The sequence below is a fragment of the Vicia villosa genome, linkage group LG7 (assembly GCF_029867415.1).
Source record: "Vicia villosa cultivar HV-30 ecotype Madison, WI linkage group LG7, Vvil1.0, whole genome shotgun sequence".
Classification (NCBI taxonomy): domain Eukaryota; kingdom Viridiplantae; phylum Streptophyta; class Magnoliopsida; order Fabales; family Fabaceae; genus Vicia; species Vicia villosa.
In genome coordinates, this window is record NC_081186.1 from 115,764,421 (window position 1) to 115,783,912 (window position 19,492).

Genomic DNA, 19,492 nt, shown 5'->3' on the forward strand with positions numbered 1-19,492 from the left:
TTTTATGTACTGATAATAAGCTCCTAAAACTTAGGTTATGTTCCTAATTTATATCATTAGGGTAAAACTCCTTATAATTGTAATTTCTCCCTAACTAAAAATTATTTTTAACTCCTTCCTCCCCTTTATTTCTCATAAGTCGCACTTTGACCCCAACCTTCTATTTTCTATTAAATTAAATAAATATAATAAAATACTATTGTTTTAATTATTAAAATAATTTCTAATAATTATACTAATCTTTATTTACTACAAAAATCAGATGCAGATGTCATATTAGGATCAATATGGTTGGCTACATTGAGCCTTCATGTGGCTGATTATGAGCACTAACTTTCAAATTTTTCCAGAATGGTCAGCTTATTACACTACAAGGAGAGGGAAATGTGCAGAAAAGTCCAACCCAATTGAACCACTTCAGAAGATTACAACACACTAATGCAATATATGAGTGTTTTACAATTCAGTGGCTCAAGAAAGATATTCCTGAAGATATATTAACAGAATTACCAACAAATATTGATCCTGAAATGGAAATACTGTTGCATAATTATGCTCAAATCTTTAAGATTCCAACAACACTATCTCCCCAAAGGGATCAAGACCATGCTATACCTCTACAACAAGGCTCAGGTCCTATTAAGGTAAGACCTTTACAGGTACCCACATGCTCAGAAGCAATAAATTATGAAAATGGTTCAAGATATGTTGGATCAAGGTATAATTTAACCAAGCAATATCCCTTTTTTGTCGCCGATAGTGATAGTTAAAAGTAAGGATGGTACTTGGCGATTTTGCATTGACTATCGGGCTCTTAATGATATTGTTGTGAAGGATAATTTTCCTTTGCCAACTGTGGATGAACTATTAGATGAATTATTTGGAGCTCAATATTTTTCTAAGTTGGGTTTGAGGTCAGGTTACCATCAAATCATGGTCAAGCCAGAGGATTGATTCAAAACTGCTTGTAGAACACACCAGGGTCGTTATGGATGGTTGGTCATGCCCTTTGGGCTAACAAATTCCCCAACAACGTTTCAATGCTTGATGAATCAAATTTTTCAGTTCACATTAAGAAAATATGTACTCGTATTCTTTGATGACATACTGATATATAGCTCATCATGGAAGGATCACTTTCAACATGTAGCAGCAGTTTTGTAGGTCTTCCAACATCATGAATTGTATGCTAGACTCTCTAAGTGTTCTTTTGGAACTACATAAGTGGATTATTTGGGACACAAAGTATCTGGCCCAGGAGTATCAATGGAGAGTACAAAGATCATAGCAGCTCTAGAATGGCCTAGACCACGCAATGTCAAACAACTCAGAGGTTTCCTTGGTCTTACAGGATACTACCGAAGGTTCATAAAATCTTATGCCCAAATAGCTGGACACTTGACGAACCTTTTGAAGAAGGATAACTTTGCTTGGAATCCTGAGGCAGAAGCATCATTTTTGAAGTTGAAGCAAGCCATGACCGAGGCACCAATACTCACATTACCGAATTTCACAAAACCCTTCATTCTAGAGAAAGATGCATCCGACGTTGGAGTAGGAGAAGTGTTGGGACAGAAAGGTCACCCCATTTCTTATTTCTCCAAGAAATTGACACCTAAAATGCAGAAGCAGACTGCTTAAATTAAATTAGAGAATTTCTAGCTATCACAGAGGCCTTAGCAAAATTCAGACATTATTTGCTAGGAAATAACTTCATTATTAGAACTGAACAAAGAAGTTTAAGAAGCCTGATTAATCAATCCCTTCAAACTCCTGAACAACAAACTTGGTTGCATAAGTTTTTGGGTGTTGATTTTAAAATTGAGTATAAGCCAGGAAAAGATAACCAAACAGCTGATGCCTTGTCAAGAATGTTTATGCTAGCTTGGTCTGAACCACATTCCTTGTTTTTACAGGAGCTAAGAACAAAGTTGGTGACTAATCCACATCCGAAGCAACTTATGACAGAATGCCAACAATCCATTGATGCTAGTCCCTGCATAACCAGGGAAGGATTGCTCTTTTCAAATTTTGCATGTGTATTTAAATATATTTTATATCGTATTAAATAATTTTTTATCTCACAAGTCATTATTAATAAAATCTTTATTTTATTTTACTCAACAATTTATCTTGATTTAAAAGACAAAATCCTTATTTCAAAATATTAATTTTTTTCTTTCTTCATATTAGAGTTTGACCTAACTCATCCTTACAAAACCGGTTGGTAATGTGAGGAGTGTCCCTCTCTATATATATTCTTTCAATGCTCTATCTCCAACCAATGTGGGACTATAGGATCTTCCTAATACACCCCCTCACGCCCAGCACTCTTTTTGGGCTTGGTGCGTGGATATAACGGTGGGTGGCCCACGGTCCGATCGATAGGCTCTGATACCATATTAGAGTTTGACCTAACTCATCCTTACAAAACCGGTTGGTAAGGTGAGGAGTGTCCCTCTATATATATTCTTTCAATGCTTTATCTCCAATCAATGTGGGACTATAGGATCTTCCTAGTATTGGACATTGCAAGATTAGCAGATACATTGGAGAGAGCAAGTTCTTGCCTAAATTTGTCCAATTGAGCCTCCTGCTGTTAGCTGAAGATTTCGTTGAGCAAATATATGTGCTTCGAAGGAGTGTATGATCGAAGGCAAGGTGGTTACTGATGACCATCTCTGAGAAATATAAAATGGCTACTGATGGCCATGTTTCGATAGCAAGAAACGTCTAAGTTTTTTATGAAGGTGATGGCTACTGAAAGCTATTGGAAGGACATATCCTCGAAGACTTAGACAAAATTTATAAATTTGCTTAAGTATTATTATTTAGCGTGTTTGTTAGTAAGTGTTTATTAACATACTGCCACGCGTCGAAGATGGACTCAGGCGGGAAGATTTGAAATTCGAAGATAGTTGCGTAACTGCTTATTCACAGATGTCATCGCTGGAAGTTCTTATGAGAAACGTGGCAGCGGATTAGCGTAGGGCCGTTATGGTCGAAACTAGTATAAATAGGAGTTTTTTATGATAGAATTCCGTGTGTTCATTTTGTACAAATCACTCACATATTTACTCAAGTATCAAGCGTTAACGAGAACGAGTTCGCTGAGAAAATGTACGTATGACACCACCATCTTAATACATGAGTATTATCTTTTATTGCTTTTCGTTTTCGAATATCTTTAAATTCTTGCATTCTATTTACTTCTTGTCATTTACATTACTGTATCTTTACTTTCATGTTATTTACTTTCATGTTATTTACTTTCATGTTATTTACTTTCATGTTATTTACTTTCATGTTATTTACTTTCATGTTATTTACTTTCATGTTATTTACTTTCAAGATCTTTAACAGTTTTATGTTTTAAGATTCTTTACATTTAAACAGAATTGCATGTTACGTTATCTGCGTTGTTTACATTTTAAAGTCATACTCACATATAATCAAGTCATCACTAAAAGTGTATGTTTTCAATCGAATAACATTTGTCGAAGACAACGAATCATGAACATGGTTCTAAAGAATATTGATAACAATCTAATTGACTATGTGTCCTAGGATCAATCTAGTCGATCCTGCGAGTAACCAAATCATATTTATTATAGTTTGGAGGACTAGCGGTTGTTTACCGGAAATCACCGTAAACAAATTGGCACGCCCAGTGGGACAGTGTCGAACGGATTGTTTTAATCAATTGCTTTGTTTTGTCTAGACAATATCAAGACCTTGTATGAACCTTAGGAACGGTAAATTAACAAACAGTGCACAACCGGTTCCCAAACGAAGGTACAACAAGAAAATGGTTGTTACAGCCAGTGCAGGGGGTGATCAAGATCCCTCACAAGGCACAGGATCAGGAGCGGCAAATTCGAATTCCACTCAAGGAACAAGGGATACAACAGGTCCAAATGGATCGAGACCTGCAGATAATTCCCAGTCGGTGCCTAAAAATAATACAGGACTTTCAGGGACTTTGCCAGTTTCAGTGTCAACAACTGCACCTTCGACCACGAGTGCAGAGGAAGTATTACCGTTTCCCTCAACAAATGCTGCGAATAACTTGTCTAGTCAAGGCACGAATTCAACTTTCGAATGGAGGCCAAATCCTCCATACGGGATGCCATTTCCTTTTGGATCAGGCGTACGAGGGCCCGGACCTACTTATGTCCCAACTAATAATGCGACATTTTCACCAAATGTGGGATCTGCGAGTCGAAGTACACACAACGTTGGTTTTTCTACCCAGGTGCCTCATTATACCACAAACAGCCAAGCAGCATTTCGACAAGAAATGGATGCAAGCAACCATGATATGCTAGGGGCTTTAGCCAAAGAATTGACTTCAATCTTTACCCCATTGTTGACAAACATTACTTGCACAAATAGGGAAAATGTAGAAACTTTCCAAAAGATGTCATCTCAAATGAATCGGATGGCGGAGTTCATGGGTGTAACACAACCAAAAAGGAAAGATAAACAGCCCGCATACCAAGAGGGAATGCCCGTTTTAGAACGTATACAAGATGAGGGCCCATCATCGAGACCAACCATCCGAGATATAAACTCCTTGCGGAGGACGAATTGGACGGAAGAAATTCCAGTAATTAATTTAGAGACTTCAAGTCAAAGAACCGTCCCCGTTCGACAAGAAACGGAGGAAGAACAACCCAGAGTAAGAGTTGTAGGTAGAAATGAACATCCAGATGGGGTTGTTCAAAGAGTCAGAAGGGAAAATCTGGCCACAGAGAATAACTTGACTGCTATGATAGAAAGGGTGATGGCCAATAATGGCCTAAGTACTGGACTCAGACGTCCAAATTATACATCCCCTATATCAGACTATATTATGCAGACAGAATTACCTAGGGGCACTAAGGTACCCAAATTTACAAAATTTTCAGGCGAAACTAACGAATCGACAGTGGAACACATTGCTAGGTATCTAACAGAAGCAGGGGACTTGGCAGGAAACGAGGACTTGAGGATCAAGTATTTCCCTAGTTCGCTGACAAAGAATGCCTTTATCTGGTTTACTACTTTGCCACCCAATTCGATAGATGCGTGGTCATACCTAGAAAGATTGTTCCATGAGCAATTTTACATGGGTCAAACTAAGATAAGTTTGAAGGAATTGGCCAGTGTTAAGAGGAAATTCACGGAGACTATTGATGATTATTTGAATAGGTTCCGTCTGTTGAAATCTAGGTGCTTTACGACAGTTCCTGAGCACGAACTTGTCGAAATGGCTGCAGGTGGTCTAGATTACTCAATAAGAAAGAAATTAGATACCCAATACCTTAGGGACATGGCCCAGTTGGCAGATAGAGTTCGACAGGTCGAACGCTTGAAAGTAGAAAAGGCTAGGGCTAACAAAAGTCATAAGAAGGAAAGGATAGCGTACGTCGAAGCCGAAGACGCTGATGATGAGTCTTTCAATGACTCATATAGCCTGGAGGAAGTCGAAATAGACTTAGCAGAATTAAAAGAGGCACCACCTTATGCCTGCAAATTGTTAAATCCTGCAAATGGAAAGAACCCTGTAGAAAATGATAAGAATGATAGGTTTCCTAAGAAAACTTATACATTTGATATTACTAAGTGTGATGAAATATTTGATCTATTAGTAAAAGATGGCCAAATGATACTACCTCCTAATTCCAAAATTCCTCCGTTGGAACAACGGAAGAAAAGAGGTTTCTGTAAATATCATGGGTTTTTAGGCCATAAAACTTCACAATGTTTTCTTTTCAGGGATCTAATTCAAAATGCTATCAATGATGGAAGGTTGAAATTTGCTGACAAGACCAAGAGTCACATGAGGGTCGATACCAATCCCCTAAACATTGCTGGTGCTAGCCTCTGTGAGGTAGAAGATATCAACATGGTGGAAGTATCGGAGATCGAAGTGGCGGAAACTAAGGCAATGCTCAACGGAAAGCAGGCTACTGAAAGCCTAAATGATGAAATAATCTTCAATACTGAGATTGAAGAAGCTTCCCAAACAGAGATGACTGAAGCACCAAAAGAAGAGAGCAATGAGGCCACTGAAGACCTCAGGATAAAACTCCAGAAAATCCAAATCTCTGAAGTTGCTCCAGCGGTGGTCAACATGGTTAGCGCCAGACACCCAACATCTGAGTTTGGCGAACTAGAGACACGGCTGACAAGGCAGAATGGGGGTATTAAAGTTCCTCTAAGAGCTGAAAGCCTCAAAGACTACCTATGGAATTGCCATGAGAGAAATGGTGGAAAACAATGGATGTGCCCAAGGTGTTCGATCATGCTGAATCGAAGAATCGAAGCCAATTTCGAAAGGGCTCGACGTGAAAGATGGGAACACCCAGGGAGAGAACCAAATCCTTTACTACAAGTGTACCCAAGGATGGATGAAAGCTTATTAGGATTTTTGATCAGATGCCACAAAGGGAACTCTGAGGTTGCACTCTGCCCCAGATGTGGGGCAGCCTATGATGAGATGCTAGCAAGATCATTTGAACGTGTGCACTGCTCCATGAATCAAGAAACTCAAGGGCTACGTCCTGACTTGTATGGTTTCGATGTATGGACTCCAACGAAGAGGCCAGATAGTCCACACCCTAGAGTTCGAAGGGTAACGTTCAAAATCCCTGCAGATCCACCTAGGGATAGATGGGTACAAGCCGATGCAAGAACCAACAAACGGCGTAGTTGGGACCAAGGAGGAAGAACCGCAATGGCATATAGGAGACAATTTCAAAGGCCAAATCGAGAGACATATCGATTGGAGAACTATAAGGGAAAAAACCCTATGTCTCGGTCCCAATGGAGGAGGCACCAGAGGATGAAAAAGGCCCAGAAGGAATATAGACCAAGAGAAACTGGAGAAACTAGCAGCAACCAAGTCCCATACCAGGGAGCAAAGTCAAACAAACCTCCGGTGGAACGTGCATTGTTCGAAGCTGAAAAGCTCTTGGATGAAGAAGATAAGATGCGGTCAAATTCCTGGAACGAAGAGGACAGAATGACAAATGATTTTGATTCTGATGGAGTCTCGTCTATAAATTTAAATTGCAATGTTGTGTCCGTACTCCCTCACGAGTTTAACCAGGAAACTGAGGTAGAAGACTGTGAGGAGGCTGATATCCAAGAAATGGCAAAACACAGACCTGTGTGTTACTATGTGCTAAATAATGGTGCAGTCGAAGAGCAGAATGCTTTCTTCGAGAGGCCTGATGAGGGTATGAGAAATCATTTGAAACCACTCTATATTAGGGCTAAGATTGAGAATGTTGGCATCAATAAAGTCCTAGTTGATGGGGGAGCAGCAGTAAATTTGATGCCCCAGTATATGATAAAGAGAATTGGCATGTTCGATACGGACATAAGACCACATAACATGGTCCTGTCTAACTATGAGGGTAAGATAGGACAAACACTGGGAGTTGTTCAAGTCAATTTGACAGTAGGCTCAGTTACCAGACCCACTATGTTCATGGTTATACCAGCAAAAGCAAACTATAACCTGTTGCTCGGAAGGGAATGGATTCATGGGGTAGCAGCTGTACCCTCAACAATGCATCAAAGGGTGACAATCTGGAGAGAAGATGGCATAGTAGAAAACATCGAAGGTGATCAGAGTTACTATATGGCTGAAGTTAACCAGGTAAATAAATCCAACTTCGATAGGAATCTGGCAAATATAGGACCTTGTCATACTGCAGAAGAGATGTACACCCCAAATAAGAATGCATTGTATTATCTTACTTTGCACCCAAACGGATTCCAATGGGATAGAGAGATCATGGATGGTCCAACGGATACAGCACCTTTAGAAGATCATGCGGCAATACGGCCAACAGGCTGGGACGATGACATAAATCATGTCTGAGTCTTCATTCTTCGAAAAGATTTCGGCCTACGTGGCCGAGAACAAACAGAAGGCGGCTCTCGAGGCCGAATTAGCAGATGTAAAGGTAGATACCATCCAAATCAAAGAAAAGATAGCAGAATTGGAGGTGCATACAGATTTCGAACACTCCAAAGATACGATCCTAGACGAAGAGATTATGGACGAAGGATCAAACCAAAGATTAGATGCAATATACGACGAAGAACCTTTAGGGTTCGAAAAATACCCAATGGCTTCTAATATAAAGATGTTAGCCCAAGATCCACTCGAAGAAGTAAACCTCGGAGACAGGGATCAAAAAAGGATAACATATATCAGCGCGAAATTAGAGCCAGAACTAAAAGCAACGGTCATCAAAATGCTGAAAGAAAATAGAGATTGCTTTGCTTGGGATTATGATGAGATGCCTGGTCTAGGAAGGGATCTAGTCGAATTGAAGCTTCCAATAAAAGAAGGGAAGAAACCTGTGAAGCAAACTCCTAGAAGATTCGCGCCAGAGATCCATTCGAAGATTAAAGCAGAGGTCGAAAGGCTTTTACGTTGCAAGTTTATCCAAACTACAAGGTATGTCGAATGGATTGCCAATATAGTACCTGTAATTAAAAAGAATGGCTCTTTACGAGTATGCATAGACTTTCGTGATCTTAATGCAGCCACTCCTAAAGACGAATATCCCATGCCTGTAGCAGAAATGCTGGTAGACTCAGCCGCAGGTTTTGAGTATCTAAGTATGTTGGATGGATACTCAGGATATAATCAGATCTTTATTGCAGAAGATGATGTATCCAAGACAGCGTTTCGTTGCCCAGGGGCAATAGGCACTTACGAATGGGTTGTAATGCCTTTTGGTTTAAAAAATGCTGGGGCAACTTACCAAAGAGCAATGAACTCTATATTCCATGACTTTATAGAAACATTCATGCAAGTATATATAGACGACATTGTGGTAAAATCTACTTCGGGAATGAGTCATCTCGATCATTTAAGCCAATCATTCGAAAGAATGAGGAAACATGGGTTGAAGATGAACCCCCTTAAATGTGCTTTCTTTGTACAAGCAGGAGATTTCTTGGGTTTCGTAGTCCATAAAAAGGGAATAGAAATTAACCACAACAAGACAAAAGCCATCATGGAAACCAAATCTCCATCCACGAAGAAAGAGTTACAATCATTATTGGGAAAGATAAATTTTTTAAGAAGATTTATCTCTAACTTGAGTGGACGCACGCAAGCCTTCTCGCCTTTACTACGGCTTAAGCAAGGAAAGTTCGAATGGCGTGCTGAACATCAAGAAGCTTTCGATCAGATAAAGCAATACTTGACTTGTCCACCAATCTTATCTCCCCCAAACGGGAAGAAACACATGCGCCTGTACATTTCAGCATCAGACAAAACAATAGGCAGCATGCTGGCACAAGAAGATGAAAATGGCATCGAAAGAGCCATTTACTACTTAAGTAGAGTACTCAATGATGCAGAGACTAGATATACTGCTATAGAAAAACTCTGCCTTTGTTTGTATTTCTCTTGTATTAAACTTAAGTATTATATAAAGCCAGTTGATGTTTACGTTTCGTCTCATTGTGATGTTATTAAGCATATGTTATCCAAGCCAATATTACATAGTCGAATTGGCAAGTGGGCTTTAGCCCTAACGGAATATTCGCTAATATTCCAACCTCTCAAGGCAATGAAAGGCCAAATTGTGTCAGACTTCATTGTCGATCACGCAGTGGTTGAGAATCATCAGCATTACGTGGACCTAAAACCTTGGAAGTTGTACTTCGATGGGTCGACACATAGAGAAGGTTCTGGAGTTGGAGTGTTGATAATTTCTCCTGATGGAATTCCAACAAAGCTCAAGTACAAACTCGAAGGACCATTATGCTCCAACAATGAAGCTGAGTACGAAGCGTTAATCGCCGGACTTGAGGCTTTGTTAGAACTGGGGGCAACCAGAGTCGAAATTAAAGGAGACTCCGAATTGGTCATCAAACAATTAACAAAAGAATACAAGTGCATCAAAGAGAATCTAATCATGTACTTTGTCATTGCAAATAGGCTACTCAAGAAATTCGAATATGTAGAATTGAAACACGTATCAAGGGTGAATAACCAAGAAGCGAACGACTTGGCACAGTTGGCTTCAGGATACAAAGTATCGAAAGAAAAATTGGAAGAATTGATCGAAGTAAGAGGAAGAGCAATGTCTACTAAACTTTCTCCGAGCGATCTAGAGAATTCACAATTGGGTTATGCCAACAAAGAAGAGTTCGAAGTCCTAAATATTGACTCTTTGGCAGACACGGATTGGAGGAGCCCAATAATCAACTATTTGAAGAATCCTTCGACGGAGACAGATAGAAAAATCAAGTATAGAGCCTTGTCATATTTTCTAATGGGGAATGAATTGTTCAAGAAAACTCCTGAAGGGGTATTGCTGAAATGCTTGGGTGAAGCAGAAGCATACTTGGCTCTATCAAACGTACACAGTGGGGCATGTGGTGCACATCAAGCAGGACATAAGATGAAATGGCTTTTGTTTCGTTATGGGATGTATTGGCCTTCAATGTTGAAAGATTGCATAGAATTTGCCAAGGGGTGCCAAGAATGCCAAGAACACGCAGGTATACAACATGCTCCAGCAAATGAACTCAGTACAATAGTGAAACCTTGGCCTTTCAGAGGATGGGCTTTAGATTTAATTGGAGAAATTCACCCCAAATCATCCAGAGGTCAAAGGTACATTTTGGTAGGAATAGACTATTTCACAAAATGGGTCGAAGCAATACCATTGGCAAATGTGGACCAAGAAGCGGTGATTGAGTTTATTCAAAAATATATTATATATAGGTTCGGAATCCCAGAAAGCATAACAACTGATCAGGGATCAGTCTTCACTGGACGAAAAATGCAGGACTTTGCCAAGGAAATAGGATTCAAGTTGCTAACATCCACACCTTATTATGCTCAAGCAAATGGACAAGTCGAAGCAGCAAATAAAATTATAATTGGTCTTATTAAGAAGCATGTGGGGAAGAAACCCAAGAATTGGCATAAGACTTTGGATCAAGCACTTTGGGCTTGTCGAACATCTCCAAAAGAAGCTACAAATACAACTCCTTTCCAGTTGACGTTTGGACATGATGCGGTACTACCAATCGAAATATGTTTGCAGTCAGTAAGAATACAAAGACAAGCTGACATTTCTCCCAACGTTTACTGGGAGTTAATGATGAATGAGTTGGTAGATCTAGACGAAGACAGGCTTCGAGCATTGGAAATGATTAAAAGACAGAAAGAAAGGGTATCCAGAGCATACAATAAAAAGGTGAAAGGTAAAACTTTTGTTAATAATGATTTAGTCTGGAAAGTTATTTTACCTATAGACCGAAAAAATCAGGCGCTTGGTAAATGGTCCCCACATTGGGAAGGACCTTTTCGAATCTTAAAAACATTTTCGAACAATGCTTATGAAATCGAAGAATTAGCAGAAGATCGTAGGATCTTAAGAGTAAATGGGAAGTATTTGAAGAAATATAAGCCAAGCATGTTCGAAGTTAAGATTGCAAAAACGTAGACACTTGAGGTGTCACGAAAAGCCAAAATGGTTAGCCATGTGTCAAAACACATGAGCCATGTCGATCAAAATGGCTTTACATGCAGAATAACAGACTTAAAAAGGAAAAGTCTAAAGAAATTTCAAAATATTTGTCATTCATAACTTGGGTTTGCATGCATTACAAAAGATCCAAACAGGATCTGAAAGTACAACAAAAAAAAAGAAAGCATAAAAACCCTAAGATAAAGGAAAAAGGAAAGTTGTTAGTTAATCCTTTGGTTTAAATCCTCCAAGGACAACACGGGTGAAGCTTCAGCTTCGAACATGTCGATGGCTCCGCCCTCACGCATGCGTCTCACTACACCCTTCCTTTGAAAGATGAAAGTAAGAAGTCTTCCGTATGGGAGGCAAGTCACGTTCCTCTGCCGTTCAGTACCAATAGAGACAGCTTTCACGAGACCTTTGAATATCATCAAAGGAATGTTGATCTTCTTCCCTCGAAGACCACAGAAGATGAACTCCAAATCTTCAACCAAGATGTCGTTTTCGTTGATCCTCCGAGGCTGGAAGTTGCCCACGAGCATCTGATGCCAGATCCTAACAACTCTGGCACTAAAAGGATCATTTTCCATGACGGACCTCAGCATGAGATGCGTGGTCATGTTAAAGCCATCGTCATCAAAGCATTCCCCAGAGTTACTACACCTGATTAAGTGAGCAATGGTGGCAGGAGTAATACTGAAACGTGCATGCCGAATCTCAGAATCTATGGTGGTTCTACCTTCAGGATCTATGCGTACAGTAGCATTCATCCAAAACTCAGCCAACATGTTTGGATAAACAGCACCTTCCAAGACTTCCTCAAAGTAGAAGTCCAACTCCTGATTGACAAACAAAGTTTCAAGAGTGACAAAGTGGCGAAGGAGTTCATCCTCAGAAAGTCTGAACTCGCTCCGGATAAGGGTTTTGATTTCATTGAAAGAGAGGATTTCGGCCATTGTGAAAAAAAAAAGAGAAGAAGGTTTTGGAGGAAGAAAAATGGTTTCTCTTTTCTGAGTTTAGGAAAGAAGAGAATGAGTGAATGAAGAAAATAAGGGTGATATTGGACCTTTATATAGAAAGGGAATACTAAAGGTTGGTTTAGTTTCTTAATAATTGATTAGACTGCAGTTGGTTTTTCCAAAGAGAGGAGTTATTACGTCCGCCGTTTCCCGCCCTTGGAAGTTGAACAGCAATCATGAAACTGATTCACGCACGTCTTGAAATGACGTTTTGAAAAATTAACGTTATTGTTTAGTCATGATTAGGGCTAAAGAAGTAGAAACGTCAAGTCCAAAGGCTAAGAGGTCGCGAAGAGTATTCGGAGTTTACATGTTGCATTAATGAAGAGTACTGTGGAGGATCTGAAAATATATTTTGACAAGAGATTGAAAAGATTTGCTAAGAAATAGTGCTGATAAATATTATATTTAAACGAAGGGAGAAGTTAAGCATATAAATAAGTGCTTTTACAAAATATATGAGGTTTCGATTATAAATAAGAACGCAACAGATAATAAGGTTCGAAGCAGCTAGTTGAAACCCTCAGGGAGGTTATTCTTGATCTTTGAATATTGTGACTCCCAAGAAGTCATACGGAGTTCAATCACCGATCGTTGTTTCTTCAACCTTTCGATCTCAGGAATCAATTTCTGAGCAGCCTCGAAATGTGTGATCCCTGATTGTACTATTTCGACCAACTCCTTTTGGTTGGATTGTTGGATGGTTGCCTGGCTGCGTTCAGCTTCCTTGATTTTCTCCTCAAGTGCCTTTATCTCTTGTTTCCAGATCTTGATATTTTTTGCATGATCATCAAAGGCCTTCTGGTCTTCTGATTGCTTAAGTTTGAGGACCTCGCCTCGTTGGGTTGCATCTACTGCAGAATTCCATGAAGAATCACGGGAGGCCATTGCTTCAGATAACTCTCTTTCGATACTTCGTTTTCGAAGGATATCAGCTTGAAGTTGCTCAACCAGAGAGCCTAACAGAACAAGTACGTCTGAGACTGTTGTGGAGACTTGAAGTAAATCTACTTTTTTCAAAAGTTGATTTAAACCATGACTCTTAAGAGGATCCCGAATGAGGAGATCCACAAGATTGACATCGAAGAACCGCTCTTTGATTTGTCGAAGCAGGCTAGAAGTGTCTTCTTGGTTGCCAGACCCCACAGTCGCAACTGGAATAGCGTCAGGACTTGGAGACGAAGAAGTATCCACATTCATGATAATCTTCAAGAAACTAAGAGGATCAACATGCTTTAATTGTTCTAGCTCCGAAGGCGTAGGGGCAGGCATTGAAGTGGTCCCAGGATCAGCTTTTGTGTCAAGAGTCGAAGCTTCTTGAAAGTTTTGCTTTTCTAGTTTGGAAGTTTCCTCCATAGCATCTGATTCAGACACAGTGTCGTCACTATGATGAGGATGCAGATTCACATTGTCACTACCTGAGAGGGCGTGATCTTCGCCTTCCAAACTTTTGTCTTGATGAGTAGCTGGAGACTCATCAGTAGAATGACTTTCTTCAACGGGTTCATCGGGCAGCATAGTGTTGATGGGCTGAGCATCTTCGACCACGGGTGAAAGAGCAGGAGCTTTGTCTCGAGAAGTATCTGTGTCAGATAAAGCAGAGTTAGTCATAAGAATAAACCTGTAACAAGTTTGTCAACGAAGCTAAAGATTATTATTACCATAGAGTTTGGGAACATCAATGGTAAGACCAGGATCTTTGAAACCTGAAGTAGCAGTGCCAGCATCATCCTGCAATAACAAGGTAAAAAAGTTAATCCCATTATTTAGATAAAGTCACAAGTTAATATGCGAAAAAACCTGAAAGACCTTGGTTTGGATATTATCTGGACTTGAATTGTGACTTTCGACAACAAGTATGTTGCTAGTTGTTTTCAAAGGGGAATCTTCAGAGGACGCTTTATCAGTAGGAGAAGTAGTTTTGGAGGGACTTGCTCCCTTTCCCTTTTTCGAAGGAGTAGCAGATTTTTGTCTTTTCCTAAGTCCTTGTCTAGTGCGAGGAGGAGATTTATCCTCATCATCTGAAGCAGCGGACGAAGAAACTTTCCGTTTCGGACCAGTTGGGGGCTTCGAACTCTGAAAAGACAGATGATAAGCAAAGGGACTATTGATTACAGATTATATAAGATTAAGAACGCAAAAGGTGCGTACCGTAGGCTTTTTATCAGGATTGAGAGAGCCACTTTCACTGGGTTTGTCGCTTTGGGATGTCCCAGGATTCTTTTGGGCAGGAGTCTCTTTGATCTTCCTCCTATGAGCAACAGCTTTTGTCGAAATTGAAATTAGTATACCAGTCAAAAAGGAAAAGTCAGTCGAAAAGATTGTCTGAATCCAAACCTTCAGGTATTGGAGTCAAGACACGAACGTGTTCGAGATCTATATGGAGATGTCCTTTGAAAGTATCCAAGGTATGCTTAGTCGGAACCACCCGTTCAACGCGTTTTTTACTACTGTTTTGAAGATCTTTTAAAACGTTGCCACACACAAACCAATCTGGAAAAGGGGTGCTCAAAGCCACACCAAAATCCGCGCTTGGCAGTGGAGGAAATTTTGGAGGATTAAGTTTGAAAGCCACTTCATAACGTAGTTCTGGTCGAACATACGAGGGCAATTTCAACTTATCCAGTTTGGCGGAAAACTTTTCGCGCAAAGTGATTGCAGCCTCATGAACGGTCCGACTAAGATCATCAGGCCTATAGATAGTTTCAAAAAATTTTTGGAAAGCTTGTATTTCTTTAATATGAGTTGTAGTACCTTTACGAAAAGTCTCCTGCACATCAGCAAAAGCTGCAGTTAGTTCCTGCGTCAAACTATCAGCATCAAAGATTTGAGAAGTATAATAATTCGTCCACCATTGAAGGAAGTCTGGTGTACAGTAAAAGGAAGGTTCGAAAGGAATAGGGGAAAGTTTGGTGACGCCAGCATATCTGTTAACTTTTGTTTCACATTCTTCTTCTGACAAGTATAAGGTGTGGAAGCACATATGACTCCTTTTCTCATATAAGCATTTTGGTTTTATTTGGACCAATCCAAACTGTCGTGAAACCAAATTTGGTTGATAGCACACAAGAATGCATTGCCCTTTCGATGGTCGAAGACGGTGGAGGAACAACCTTGGAGTCAGAAAAGATTCCCAAATTTCCATAAGCTCAGTTTGTTGATCCTGAGATGTTGGTGGGAATTTCTGAGTAAACCATTCAGGACCCTTGGTTCTATGTACAAACGGAGCCATAGACGGATCGAATTGACGACGCTGGGCAAACATCATCATATACGCTAAGAAGTATTCTTGAAGTTTCCCAGGCTCTTCTTTTGGAGTCAGGTAAGCCAACCTAGTTCCTTCAATAGTTCGATTCCTGATTTTGTCATTTTCCTCCTTGACTTTCCCTCGAAACGGAAGATGAGCTTCGAACGTAGCATTTAGCCACAGTTGCAAAAGCCAGAAAGGTCCAGCATAAAGTAAGGTACCAGATTGGTAATTCTTGGTAAGGTTTGCAGCTTCGCTAAGGTTTTCATAAAGAAATCCCAGAAGTAGTTGGCCAAGATTGAGCTTTTTTCCATTATGCAATTGATTAGCCATGCAAAGATATCTCTTTGCAACTTGTATGGATCTTGAGCAGAAAGCACATCGCGAAAGCCATAGCGCCAAGAAGGCAATATGTTCGTCATCAGAGACTTCTTCGTTCGCGGTAACATGATGTTGTTGGATAAACGCAGTATAAGTGACTGTCGAATTATTAAAGCCAATTGTGTCAACATCCATCTCAGTGGGATCGAAGTCTTCCCCAGTTGGTCGAAGTCCTGTAATCGCAGCTACATCGAAGAGAGTAGGGGTGACCATTCCACATGGGAGGTGGAAAGTGTTGTGGGAAGCATCCCAGAAATGGACCGCTGCTACTAGCATGGGTTGGTTATATGTTAAGCCTGTTTTTGATAGTTGGATCAAATCGTAGATTCCTAACGATTTCCAGTCAGATTCTTTCTTTTTCTCTACTTTTTCTAACCAGGCAAAGTACAAGTCAGGATCTTTGGCTAAAGGGAGTGACCTAAACACTTTCACAAAGTTGGTCATATAATTTAACCTAATTTTTGGCAAAGCCAAAGGGGCTACGGTTGAAGTTTCTTCAACATTAGCAGATTCTCCTGAAGGAGAGCAACCCTCTTCATTTGTGTTAGCTTTGCTCACTAATGGCCTAGTCTTATAATAAGCAGGGAAGAACCTACTTAGGGTTTGGTTATCTTCACCCGGCAATGGACCCATAAAAGCAAAAGATTTTCCAGAAAGTTTAAAGGGTATGATTACCTGGGAAGCGTAGATAGCGCGAACTTCTTCAACGTTAGGGTTTGGAATGTGTTCGTGTTCACCAGACCGTGTGGTGGATTGGAGCTTTAGAGCAGGTTGAAGAACATTGGAAGATGAAGCCATCGGACGAGTTTTGAGAAATTCAGATTTGAAAAGTTTGAAGATGTTGGTTCCTTTGTTTGATGAAGAAGACGGAGAAATAGGAATGAGAAGTTGTAAAAAGAATGCAAGTCCAAAGTATTTAAAGGTTTAACGGAAATCCTTTTTAAATCTTTTGGGTAAAACCCAAAGGACACGTGGCGAATGATGATTTAATCCAATGGCGGTCGAAAGATTCAGCCTTACTCCTAGTATATAGGAGTAATGATCAGGAAGTAAGGTCAAGGACGTGGGAATGTAAGTTATGAGAAGACATTTTGAGAATGACAAGACGTTTCGGAAACAGAGATTATCAATGATTATGACGTTTAGTCAGTAGTCTTGGAACTATCAAAAATTTAATAAGAGACGAAATCTTATGATGGCAAAAAACGCCTATTTCTGTTGATCTTCTAAACAGGCATTTATTGGGGGCAATTTGTTAGCTGAAGATTTCGTTGAGCAAATATATGTGCTTCGAAGGAGTGTATGATCGAAGGCAAGGTGGTTACTGATGACCATCTCTGAGAAATATAAAATGGCTACTGATGGCCATGTTTCGATAGCAAGAAACGTCTAAGTTTTTTATGAAGGTGATGGCTACTGAAAGCTATTGGAAGGACATATCCTCGAAGACTTAGACAAAATTTATAAATTTGCTTAAGTATTATTATTTAGCGTGTTTGTTAGTAAGTGTTTATTAACATACTGCCACGCGTCGAAGATGGACTCAGGCGGGAAGATTTGAAATTCGAAGATAGTTGCGTAACTGCTTATTCACAGATGTCATCGCTGGAAGTTCTTATGAGAAACGTGGCAGCGGATTAGCGTAGGGCCGTTATGGTCGAAACTAGTATAAATAGGAGTTTTTTATGATAGAATTCCGTGTGTTCATTTTGTACAAATCACTCACATATTTACTCAAGTATCAAGCGTTAACGAGAACGAGTTCGCTGAGAAAATGTACGTATGACACCACCATCTTAATACATGAGTATTATCTTTTATTGCTTTTCGTTTTCGAATATCTTTAAATTCTTGCATTCTATTTACTTCTTGTCATTTACATTACTGTATCTTTACTTTCATGTTATTTACTTTCATGTTATTTACTTTCATGTTATTTACTTTCATGTTATTTACTTTCATGTTATTTACTTTCATGTTATTTACTTTCATGTTATTTACTTTCAAGATCTTTAACAGTTTTATGTTTTAAGATTCTTTACATTTAAACAGAATTGCATGTTACGTTATCTGCGTTGTTTACATTTTAAAGTCATACTCACATATAATCAAGTCATCACTAAAAGTGTATGTTTTCAATCGAATAACATTTGTCGAAGACAACGAATCATGAACATGGTTCTAAAGAATATTGATAACAATCTAATTGACTATGTGTCCTAGGATCAATCTAGTCGATCCTGCGAGTAACCAAATCATATTTATTATAGTTTGGAGGACTAGCGGTTGTTTACCGGAAATCACCGTAAACACCTGCACATACAGTAAAGCTTCCACATCATAAAGAGTCAAAGAATCGGATTTACCATACATTTGCATCACGAACGGACTATATTCCTCAGGAAGTCCATCCAAGATAGCATCAATCTGCGTTTCTTCAGTGATAACATCCCCTACAGCAAGCAGAGAATCAGCGATCGACTTAATCTTGAGAACATATTCAGACACTGTGCGATTTGCTTTCTTTGTAGTCTTGAGCTCAGATCGGAGTTGACGAACTTTAGCCTTCATCATAGCATTGAAGTGCTTGTGAATTCGTTCCCAAACTTCAAAAGAATGTTTGCAAGAGAGAACTCGAGGTAGCACGGACTCAGAGATGGTGGACAAAAGCCAGATAAAGAGAGCTTGATCTTGAACCAACCAAGCTTCATACGCATCAGAGGTAACAAGATTTTGACGATCAAGTTCAGAAGCATATTTCAGTGGAATCTGAGGACTCACCACAAAGCGATGTAACCGATTGGTGAGGATTACGCCTTCAACTTGCTGATTCCACAAAAGAAAGTTGTTGTCATTGAGTTTGATGGAGAGTTTCGGACCAAACGTGTTGATTCCAGATGAAGTGGAGCGAGTTGATAGCGAACCCAACGTTTCAGATACACGAGGAGAGGTTGGAGGTGAATCCATGGCAGTTAGCACAACTGTAATCGATGAAGATGAATGAGGAACACGGAGCTTCTCTGAAGCTCAAGAAGAGACGAAGACGCTTCTTGGACACGCGAAGAGAGAAAAGCTTCTTTGAAGCTAGAGGGATCTGTGATGAAGAACGTCTCAGGCGTTTTCTTGACGCAAGAACAATGCTTCTTTGAAGCGTTCTTGATCGGCAGCGGAAAAGGATCACAAGGCGAATGATACCATAATGGAAATGTGAAATACTCTGTATTTCATTCACTCATTTCTTATCTTTTACAAACGCCACTTGGCTTAGTTATATAGGGTACAGTTCACAATACTATACAACATACATTGTATACACTCCTATAATACAAGTCATCTACTATACA